The sequence below is a fragment of the Bos taurus genome, chromosome 10 (genome assembly GCF_002263795.3).
Source record: "Bos taurus isolate L1 Dominette 01449 registration number 42190680 breed Hereford chromosome 10, ARS-UCD2.0, whole genome shotgun sequence".
NCBI classification, from domain to species: domain Eukaryota; kingdom Metazoa; phylum Chordata; class Mammalia; order Artiodactyla; family Bovidae; genus Bos; species Bos taurus.
In genome coordinates this window covers 9,142,964-9,155,000 of record NC_037337.1, presented here as the reverse complement: position 1 = coordinate 9,155,000, position 12,037 = coordinate 9,142,964, and the positions used below count along the sequence as shown (strand labels likewise).

Genomic DNA, 12,037 nt, shown 5'->3' with positions numbered 1-12,037 from the left:
ATTTATGTTGTTAACTTTTACATGAGTACTTTAAAAGGGTTAAGAATCCTGATTCAGAGACTCAGTATAGCTGTTTTAAAAATCTGAATTTTTATTGTACTTGTTTCAGAAAAAGATGGTGATAGAAAAATTGTTCGCATTGTAAAGAGGTGCTCCAGAATTATCACTCTTGTAATACCTACTCTCTCCTTTTCTAACCTAGCCCCACCCTCTTATATTTTTCTTGGTTCCTTCATTTTCCTCCCGGGAAACTTGTCTGCCTTAGGAACTGTCCTTAAGTGTCTGACTACTATAATCCCTTTCTGCTTGTATAGAACTCATACAGAATGTTTCTGTATGTATATTTAATGAGAAAAACTAACACATACTAACCAAAGAGTGTTAAGAAGTAGTCTCAGATAATATTCAGAGCATTAAATTGGAGCCTTTGGTGGTTCTCAGCACCTATAAACAACCAAATGGGTGAAAGTCATTAAAAATATAGAAAGACTCTTAGTAGAGGTGAATTTCTTATAAACCAGTCCTCCAGATGATTCTGACAAGTAACTATCGGGTTTGAAAACTACTCAAATTAATTAATGTCTATGCTAGTTGGCTCTTAAGTCCAATGGGAAAATACGATAGGGAAAGCAGAATTTTTTGATGCCTCTCAGATCACACATCAGCCATTGAAAGATGTATGCAAATAAATATACCATAGACTCCACAGGTGGGTTTTGTAACATAAGAATTTAGAACAGTAGTTTCCAAATAGATATCATAATTACTTTATTAGTTTCCTATTACTGCTACATTGCGACCAATTTAGTGGTGTATAACAAATGCAAATTTATTATCTTACAATTCTGGAAGTCAAAGTCCAAAATGGGTCTTACCAAGCCAAAATCAAGGTGTTAGTACAGCTGTGTTTTCTTCTGGAAGTTCTAAGGGAAAATTCTTTTCCTTGCCTTTCCAGCTTTTAGAGGCTGCCCACATTCCTCAGCTCATAGCCTGTTACGTCTTCAGAGCCATCAATGACTGAGTTGTCTTTATACCACATCCCTATAACACTGACTCTCCTGCTTCCTGCTTTCCCTTACGGGATCCATACAGTTATGGTAGCCCACATAGACAACCCAGGAAAATCTCATCTCAAAATCAGCTGTTTAGCCATCTTAATTCTCCCCTGCCATGCATCATTACGTATTTATAGATTGTGTGGGGGAGACTCACATCCCTTTGGGGATCCATTATCTGTGTATCACCTCATGTATAGCACCTTTGGGGAGAAGAAGATTACTCAGATATTCATTCCTCATCTTTCAAATTGTGGAAGAGTGGAAGGGTAAGGCCATGGCATTATGGAGGGCATTCTGATGGAGAGCCAAAGCCTAACACCACAGATAAGCTTGTACTCCCAGATCTTGATGTTGATGGTGATCACTCACTATTCCTAAAATTCAAATGGAGCCCTCCTGTGGGGATTATGGCCAGCTACCTAACCAAGCAATTCTTATTTATGGCGGTTTTACTTAACTCTGGTCAGGTCAGTTCAGTTCAGTCGCTCTGTCATGTCCAGCTCTTTGCGACCCCATGGACTATAGCACACCAGGCCTCCCTGTCCATCGCCAATTCCCGGAGTTTACTCAAACTCATGTCCATTGAGTCATTGATGCCATACAACCATCTCATCCTCTGTCATCCCATTCTCCTCCTGCCTTCGGTCTTTCCCAGCAGCAGGGTATTTTCTAATCAGTCAGTTTTCTTCACATCAAGTGGCCAAAGTATTGCAGTTTCAGCTTCAGCATCAGTCCTTCCAATGAATATTCAGGACTGATTTCCTTTAGGATGGACTGGTTGGATCTCCTTGCCATCCAAGGGACTCTCAAGAGTCTTCTCCAACACCACAATTCAAAAGCAAATGCTCAGCTTTCTTTATAGTTCAACTCTTAAGATCCATACATGACTACTGGAAAAACCATAGCTTTGACTAGACAGACCTTTGTTGGCAAAGTAATGTCTCTGCTTTTTAATATTCTGTTTAGGTTGGTTAATACGCTGTTTAACTTTTCTTCCAAGGAGCAAGCATCTTTTAATTTCATGGCTGCAGTCACCCAGGAGCACTCAAATTAAGAGAAATTTGAAATTTTTCAAATCAATCATATCAAATTAAATTTTATACATCTGTATTTTCCTGTTGCTGTCTTTTTGATGCTTCTTTAAGTCAGAATTTTTATTTCAAAGTTTTCACCAATTTTATTTTATTAGAATCTATTATATTAGCATTTCTCAGTGAAACATTGATTTATCTCAATAGATAATGGAAGCAGGTCTCAAATGACATGACTGTTTATGCAGAAATTTTAAGACATTTTAAAACGTAAGTATTATCACATAGGCAGAAAAAAATCATGCTGTTAAGACAACAGAATTCTAAAGTTATATTTTTTTAAATCATGCAAAGAAATTCTTCTCTCGACAGCATTTTTCTGCTTACATGGTTCATAAGAATAAACTTAAGTAGTCTTATTAAAGTTATAAAGTTAAATAATCATATGAAAATCAAGTTATAAAGAATGTCAAAATGGAATGTGACTCAAATCACTTATGGACTGAATTTGGTCAGGAGCAGTTGAATAGATCAGTTGGAACTTGAGATGAACATTGTATTATGGTTAATATTTGATATTTAATTAAGTCATATGATTTATTAGAGTAAAGCATAAGTAAAAATTATTTAAGCAAATCATAGAACTAACAAGTGAGTTCTTTGTGCAAGACTGGCAAAAAATAGGGATACCCTGAAATTTAGAACTAAAGTGCAGTGTGTTTGGAGGACTCTGCTTAGGTTTTTTAAAGGTTTATTTTTTTCATCAAAGTTTTGTAGGAATTTCTGTTTTTAAAATGAAAGGACACTTATGAAAAAAATGCAGCATAGGAAATTAAAAGTTTTTTCCTATTTTATGGTGATACCCCTGGGGCTAATACTTTTTCTTTGGTATGTTAGGTGAAAGATAATAAAAGCTAACCTATCTCAAAGCTTACTGACTGTGCTTTGAACCAAATAGTTGAGTTAGTTTTTCCTCTCCCTGAGAGCTAAATAAGGAAAGGAACTCTTTAAGTGTCCACTGCTGTCTCCTGGTGAAGTAGAGTCTAAAATTAGAGGGATAGTGGGGAGAAATAAGGAGAAGGCAATGGCACCCCACTCCAGTACTCTTCCCTGGAAAATCCCATGGACAGAGGAGCCTGGTGGGCTGCAGTCCATGGGGGTCGCGAAGAGTCGGACAGCACTGAGCGTCACTTTCACTTTTCACTTTCATGCCTTGGAGAAGGAAATGGCAACCCACTCCAGTGTTCTTGCTGGACAATCCCAGGGATAGGGGAGCCTGGTGGGCTGCCGTCTATGGGGTCACACAGAGTCAAAAACGACTGAAGTGACTTAGCAGCAGCAGCAGGGGAGAAATAATTTAATACAATAGCAGAATAGGAGTTAGATTTTGCTGTAAGTTGGGTGGGAGAATTAACTTAAGTATCAGTGGGCAATAGGATAACATTTATGTTGCTGGAACTCTTGTAATGGCTTAGTTATGACTCCTTTCCTGTTTGCATGGCCTCTTCTTTAGGAAACTCTAAGAGAAAACAAGCAAAGGGTGCCATGACTCAATGAAAAGGTGGGTGGCCAGTATAGAACTGTGCTCAGAGTACAGTGTTCTGTGCCGTGTTCTCAAAGAGCTGCATTTATTCCTGAACATCAACGTTTTTTAAAGCAATGCATCATCCTCCATCCAGCAAATGCCTGCCATAGCCAATAATACGTTGGCTTGTCCATTTTCAGTTTGTAGTACAAAACAAATGAAAGGCAAGGACATTACAATTGGGAAGGAAGGAGAACTATTATTTAAAAGCCTTTTAAATGATGTCACTATATATTCTTTTAACAACATCCTCTAAAAGCCTTTGAAAAAATAGTCCCTTCTCCCTCAGTTGTTAACAAAGACCAGGCTAGGGCCTGCTCTTTAAAAGGCTGTTAAATGGTGATACTATATTTTTTAATATCAACATCATTTAGAAACCTTTTAGAGAACAGTCCTCGTCACCCACAACTAACAACAACAAAAAAAGGATGTGGGGGAAGGGATTACTTTTTTAAAGGCTTTTGGATGGTACTATCAATAAATACAGCAATATTGTTTTAAAAGCCCTTTTCCAATGGTGATTCAGTTTTTTGATATGTACTTTTAACCTCAAGACCCTATGTTATCAGACAGATTGATGTTTTAACGTTGACTGAAAACTCAATTTACTAATAATCCCAGTAATGCCTTTTATTGAACAGTTTAAAAATCAATTTCACATATACAATCTCCTGTTATCCTGAGAACAGCTCAGAGAGTAGACAGGATATGTATAATTAGCCCCATTTTACAGAAGAGAAAAGCAGAAACTAAGTGAGGTTGTGATTTAGCTAAGTTCTCACTGCTAACGTGTGGCTGAGGTTGAAGCCGTAACCCCAGTCCTAACAGTTTGATCTAGTGCCCCATCCAGTGCCTCTGGCTACCTTTACTACTTTATTTTTAAGTGATATTCTCCATTGCTGTTTTCAACATGTGCAAACACTGAGAGTTCTTCATAATTAGCATAAAAGTGGACTTCTGTAATTTCAGTACTGATGGTAGATGGTGGGAGTCTTATTAATACGGTACTTCTGATGAAGTAAAGAAGTATAAATATCTCAAAGTGTAGTAGTCTTCCTATGATGTTAGGGCATTCAGACTTTTCTGAGATTGTGCACCACATCATAAATTTTGTGTGCTTAGGAAATTATCGCTTGAAATTCATTTTAAGGTATCTAGTTTATTATATAACTGATAATTTAAAAATCTAATCTCCTTTTATTGATTTGCTTCTGAAAGTTATTCTGCTGACTAAGGATACTGATTCATAATTAAGATCATAAGATTCCCTCCGTTATCATCAATCTTTGAAAGAAATCATAAATGCTGGTTGCTCCCACTTCCTGTAGTTCTCTGAAGAAGAAGTTTCCCCACTAGCTTTCAGGACTGACCTTTATTTCCCTTTATCACAAGGAATACTTTCTGGTTATTGAAAAAGCTAAAGAATCATAGATTATTTATTGCTTAACAGAAATGACAGTTAAAAGTGGTAAATTCTGATCTTTGTTCTGCCAGCGTTTTTTTCCTTTTGCTAATAAACATTGTCTTTAATGATAACAAAAGACGAGTACTTTCAGCTCCAAAACACTTTCATATGTAGTATCTCACTGAATCCTTATAAAAGAGTCCTACAAATAAAGTAGAATTACCGTTTATTTTCTTCCCTGATGGCTCAATGGGTAAAGAATCCGCCTGCAGTGCAGGAGACACAGGGGCCGCAGGTTTGATCCCTGTGTGGGGAAGGTCCCCTGGAGGAGGAATTGGCCACCCCTGCAGTATTCTTGCCTGGAGAGTTCCCATGGACAGAGGAGCCTGGCGGGCTACACAGAGTGGGACATGACTGAGCACAGGGCACATAGCACCCTTTATTTTACAAATTCTGGCTCAGAGAAGTTAATAAGTTTCTTCTCATCAATAACTTTTAAGTTCTTCTAAAATTTAATGTTTTCTTTCTTACCACTGCCACCAGTAACTCTACCTGACAAGAAGGGTACCATAGCCTTTCTTGCTTCTGAAGAGAAGGGTTTCCTATGCCAAACATAGGGGTAGCCTGAGAACTTGGACTGGTGCAGATACAGGCACTGAGGCCCCGCTCCTCGGTCTTCAGCCAGAAAAATTCATCCTCAGTTGACTTTACTGAACATAAAGGTGGATCATCAGAGGCTTTGCTGCCACAGACATGGACTCCAGAGACTCTAAGGGTCCCGTGTCATAACCCACGGTCTCTCTTATCAGAGGCTTTGTTGTCACAGATGTGGACTCCAGAGGTTTTTGGGTTTCCTGTGTCGTCCCTGCCTACCTCCTCACTGGAGAATATAAAACATGCTATGCTATGCTAAGTCACTTCAGTCGTGTCCAACTCTGTGCGACCCCATAGACAGCAGCCCACCAGGCTCCCCCATCCCTGGGATTCTCCAGGCAAGAACACTGGAGTGGGTTGCCATTTCCTTCTCCAATGCATGAAAGTGAAAAGTGAAAGTGAAGTCGCTCAGTCGTGTCTGACTCTTAGCGACCCCATGGATTGCAGCCTAACAGGGTCCTCCGTCCATGGGATTTTCCAAGCAAGAGTACTGGAGTGGGATGCTATTGCCTTCTCCGATGTAAAACATAGGCTTGGCAAAAAAGTTTGTTTGGGTTTTTCTATAACATCTTGCAGGAAAACCTGAACAAACTTTTGGCTAACCCAGTATTTGTACACAGATCAGGAAAAAGTGTATGTGTGTGACAGAGAGAGCTAGCTACCTAGTTCTTTGCTCTCAGAGAACCCATTTCCCCAAACTTTCCCTACATCAGGAATTCCTCAGCAACTTATAGTTTGTCCGATTGGCATCTCTGATGTAAAAAGGATCCTTTTCTTCTTTGTTAGATTCAAAGAATGTGTGCCTGCAGAGACCTGCTACTTGAAAAGAGCAGTAATAAAAGTGCCTTTCCAGTTTGTACATCAACTAAGACATCCTTGTTTTCCTTCCTCGCGGACTTCATCTAGATGACATCCCCATCCCTCTGCCTCCTAAGTTACAGTTCATTTCAGTGCAAGCAGCATGGCCAGTTTTTAGATGCTGCTGGCCCCTAATTTCATTTGTGAAATTAATGTGTGGAACAGCTACCACTCCCCTCACATACTTTGATAAAGTACTATTATAAAGCCTGGCTTTCCCCCTTAGGGTCTCCCTTTGGATCTTGCTGTCCTTTAGTAGATATTCTCAGCATGACCTCACTCAGAATTCTCTAGAATTCTTTGACAAAATCATTATTAACAGCAAGATGGCTTGTGTGAAGCGCCCAGATGTTGCATTTGGCCATTCCCTTTCCATCCTTATGTTCCTTCCTCTTCTGAGGCCCATTCCATCATCTTACACCCTCTTCCTTCCCTTGTTATTCTCGTCTTGGGATCTGTTCATCACTTGCCTCCATTCATGAAGATCTTGGTGTCTTTCACATAATCTCTCCAGCCCCACGTCTCCCAGAAAGATCTCACTGTGTATACTATCAACCTGTGACATATGTAACCTCACAGACTCTCTGATCTGTTCCATTCCAGATTTTGACCTGTACAGAATTTCATCCAGATACTCTTTTATTTCAGCTCTGAAGTTATGTCTTACTCCCATACGTGTGCCTATCATGTTAACACCTTCAGGCCCTTCACTCCTCCAATATTTAGCCTAGATTTGCAACCCTGAAAGATAGATGGTAGTTTCCCCATTTCACAGATGTGAAAATTGAGGTCTCTAGAGTATGAGTAACTTTTTTAGTGTCATAGGCTTAGTAAGTTGCAGAGCCAGAGGTTCAACTCATCTATCTGGCTTCGAAGCTCAACACTTTCTAACCCACTTCCTCACTGAGTGTATAAGGGAGGTACAGTCTACGACAGTCTGTGGTACAGGTTGCAGAGCGAAGAGTCAAGAGACAGGGAGGCCAATTTGAATGAGCAAGCAGAAATAAGAGGCGAGCAAAGACTTGGGAGGTACAGCAAATCATTAATTACGATTAAAGATTTCCATACTGTTTGAAATTGTTTTCAATAAACTGCACTTCTTTTGCCATTTCAAATTTAAAATTTTTTTAATGTTTTAAGTGTCACTGATGGACTTGAACTAAGCTGGTGGTAGACAGCAGAAAAGAAGAAAATGAATACAAAAGACATCAGACTTCTCAAGTAGTTGTTGGAGGGAAATAAGGATGTCAAACACAATGCCATAGTTCAGTTCTGAGCTTGGTTCAAAAGGAAGAGGGTCTACCATTTTCTTTTTTCATATGATGTCATTGATATTGTCAGAAAGCAGGTGAACTGCTAAGATCATATGATTATCATATTTGTCAGATAACCACACAAAATTGTTCTGTTCTTGTGTAATATGCTCTGGTTCTGACGAAATTTATTGTAGCCCATTATTGGAAGGTTTATGCTAAACACTTTGGAAACCAGCTTATTTTGGTTTTATTAGCACCCTACAGTCCATGGGGTTGCAAAGAGTTGGACACAACTGAGTGACTTCACTTTCACTTCACTTTAAGTCAGAAGTCCGAAAGGAAATACAAAAAAAATATATACGAAAAAAAAATAGTAGAATAGTATAACATATCTGTATCCATAGTTTTGGAACTATTCCTCTATGAAAGTGGAATATATAATATATACAACTATATAAAAGTATATACACATCATTCTGGATTTCAGATTTATTAAAAAGTAGAATATTGACAGTGAGGATTATAAGTTTTCCTTTGGGGAGAGGAAAGAATAGGATATTATTATAAACTGATTTTACCTTCCTCTCAACAGCTGTGAAAACAGAACACATCCTTTATGGGAGTCAGTGAACATTTTGTAAAGGGCCAGAGAGTAAATGTTTCCAACTTTGCAGACCACAGCCATTCAACTGTGCCACTGTGGCAAAGCAGCCAGAGACAATATAGAAATGAATGAAATGTGGCAGTGTCCCAGTAAAACTTCGTGGACATTGAATTTTAATTTCTTATCATTTTAGTGTCACAAAATGTTATTTCTTTTTATTTTTTCAAACATTTAAAAACGTAAAAACCATTCTTAGCTCACAGACTACACAAAAGCAGTGGACTAGTTTTGATTGATAGGCCAAGTTTGCTGGAGCCTGCTTAACACCATGCGTGAAGTAAGGTTCTCACTAAATGTTTGTTGATAATGTACTCAGCTGTTTCTGCAAATACACTTTTATTTGTTACCAAAATGAGAGGTGAATATACTGATGACTAAAATAAGAGTAATTAGTGCAATCATTGATACTTTCTAGAATACTGTTCTAGCTAACAGTTAAACAAATTTGCCCTTTGTTTTTTTTTTTTTAAATTGAAGGATAATGGCTTTACAGAATTTTGTTGGTTTCTGCCAGATGTCAACATGAATCAGCCATAGGTGTACTGCCGTTTGCTTTTTTAAATCCTGTACTAGGTGCTAAGGGGCTTCCCTGGTGGCTCATGATAAAGAATTCACCTGTCAGTGAAGAAGACACCATTTTGATCCCTGGTTCATTAAGTTCCCTTGGAGAAGGAAATGAGAACCACTCCAGGATTCTTACCTGGAAAATCCCATGGACAGAGAAGCCTGGCAGGCTTCAGTCCATGGAGTCGCAAAAGGGTCAAACCCAACTTAGCAACTAAACAACTACTAGGTGTGTGAGTGTGTGTGTATTCTGTCGTGTGGGGTCTTTGTGACTCCCTGAACGATATAGCCTGCTAAGCCCCTCTGTCCATGAAATTTTCCAGGCAAGAATATTGGAATAGGTTGCTGTTTCCTTAGGAGATCTTCCCGACCCAGGGATCGAACCCTTATATCTCTTGCATCGGCAGGCAGATTCTTTACTACTCTGCCACCTGGACCCGATACTAAATATTAAAGTGGGCTCACTTTCTACAGTTTACTGGGCAACTAAAGCAATACTCTAGCTTTCTGCATTACGGTTCTTACCACTTGAGATTTACACTGGTTTAAAAAGTGCTAATTTTAAAGATGAAACTGCATCTTTATTTACAACTGTTTTCTGGTCTTTTTTTTATAAATCATATACCTAAATATGTACTGCCATAAAATAAACCAAACAAAATTAGATACAAAGAAAGTATTTTATGTACTATAGACCTTTATATTTTTGAAGTCCAAAAACAGAGTAGATTGATAATATTTAAAAACGATTAAGTGCCTGAATGTGGATTAAAGCAAAAGACTAGAAGACATTGTTTTCATAAAGCTTTATGTGGAAGTGTCATCTCTGAAATAGTAACGCAGATGTTGAACAAGGTTTATTCTTAGGCACTTACTTGATACTCCCTGTTTTATTTTCAATTCTCATTTAAATTTTATAATTCAATCATTTTGAAAGAAGTTTTACAACTTTAATCTTAATAATCTCAAAAAAAAAGCAGACATGCTATGTCATAAAATAACTATTAGTGACTAGTTTGTATCCTATAAATCTAACTTGAGTTGATAATATGGTCCATTACCAGCTAACTGCACAGAGTATTTTTCATTTTACACTCTTCAGTTACTTTTTAGTGAAGTGTTAAAAAATATGAAGCTTTTCTCCTCTCTAAAATTGCACGCTGTCTGTCTGTTATTAGGAAGATAACAGCTCTTATAAATGTTTCAGTAAGCGCTAAGTAGACAGTTATGAGCACTCTCATTCCACGCTTATTTGCTTACTGTAATAAACTGATAAAATATGTGTGGTTTGTCTCTGTGTATCTACAGGCATCATGAGTCACATAGATTTCCTTTAGAAATAATGTTGTGTCTGCAGAATTGATTGGTTATTTTCATAAACCATCTAAAGGTACACAAATGACTTTTATTATTTAAACATATGCTGTGTAAAGATTTGTGAGGATTATCTCACTGTTACTTGATGCTTTTTGTTCTGTTAACTCTAGAAGGCGGCTTTATATTTTAGAGTTATTACAGTTACTGAGCTAATTACCTTCTCAGGAATCATAGTGAAGATAACCCAAATCATTTGCTTTAGCTAAATTTTTAATTCTTTGAACATTGGCAATTAAATAATTAAATCAAAACTTTAAAAATATTGTCTTTCATAGTATCCTCTTTATACAAGTTTCAATATTTAATGGAAAATAATGCTTTTACCTGAACTGGATACTTTAAGAATTAGTGTTTGTATCATAGAAATCCTTCTAATTATTAAATTGTTCTTTGTGTGTACCTTTAAGAAATATGGTATTTTTCATTTGTGCATAATTATATGCACTAGGAAATTTTTGGTCAAGTCATATCCTAAAACCAACAAATATTAATATTGATAATCTTCACTTATCAACACCATAAGCTCCTTGAAAGACCGTAATATTTTTAGGGTATCAACACCGTAAGCTCCTTGAAAGACCGTAATATTTTTAGGGTATCAACACCGTAAGCTCCTTGAAAGACCGTAATATTTTTAGGAAGAGTGTTGAGCACTCAGCATCTGTTAAAGTATAGTTATGACCAATGCTAGTAGTGTATTATCTGTAGATCTCTGTAGACTAAATTAAAGTAGAAGAATTATACTTTGAGTTCTAAAAATGGATACAGTTGTGTTTTATAAATTGAACATAAAATCAAGGAATAAATGGAGAGACAGATAATAAACATAGCAAATAAGCAAATTATGTGATCATGTATATTGTATCCAAGAAGGTATTAAGTGACTATGGAGAAAGAAGAAAGGGGAATCAGAAGGAAGAGATGCAAACGGGTTAACCTCGTTAAGAAGGAAACACTTGAGCAAAGGTATATTGACACCGAGCCATGTGAGTATTTGGAGATAGTGCATTCCAGGAGGAGGCATCCAGTGCCAAGGCCCTGGGTGGGAGGCTTACTGGTGTGTGCAAGGAGTAGGAAGGGTGTCAGGGTGGCTGGAGTGAAGGGAGTTGCGGGTTCAAAAGTAACAGGAAACGAGGTCAAAGAAACACAGTGGGGCCAGGCCATATGGGGCCTTATCGGCCTTTATCAGAGTTTTTAGGTCTCATTTTCAATGAAATTGGGAGCCACTGAAGGGTTTTGAACGGAGAGGCGATGTGATGTAACTTTATTTTAACTGATTTTTACTGTCTTCTGTTTTCAGTATGTGCTCTGTAGGATGCAAGAATAGGAGCAAGGAGACCAACTAGAAGGCTATAGGAGTAATCCAGATGTGAGGTTGTGGTTGCTCACCTTTCTCCCCAAGATACCCATGGGAGACATAGAGTCAGAGAACAAAGACGGGCAAACCAGTCTTTTATTAGCCAGGGTTTTGCTCTGTAGCCTCAACATAGAACTTCAGTGAGTAGTATGGGCACATCAAGAATTCCTCTTCCCTAAAGAGAGTAGCCTGGAACCAAAGCAGGCTTTTAGATGGAACTTTAAGAAT

The 12,037-nt window shown here is 37.9% G+C and overlaps 1 protein-coding gene and 1 non-coding gene across 4 annotated transcripts in view; both read left to right on the top strand.

Annotated features, from left to right (window-relative positions):
* AP3B1 (adaptor related protein complex 3 subunit beta 1) overlaps positions 1 to 12,037 on the top strand; it is a 235,871-nt gene that overhangs the window by 180,423 nt on the left and 43,411 nt on the right. The window lies entirely within an intron of this gene.
* On the top strand, positions 6,262 to 6,340 carry MIR2284Z-1 (microRNA mir-2284z-1). The gene has a single exon (NR_107793.1). It is a non-coding gene; the product is annotated as a microRNA mir-2284z-1 (primary transcript).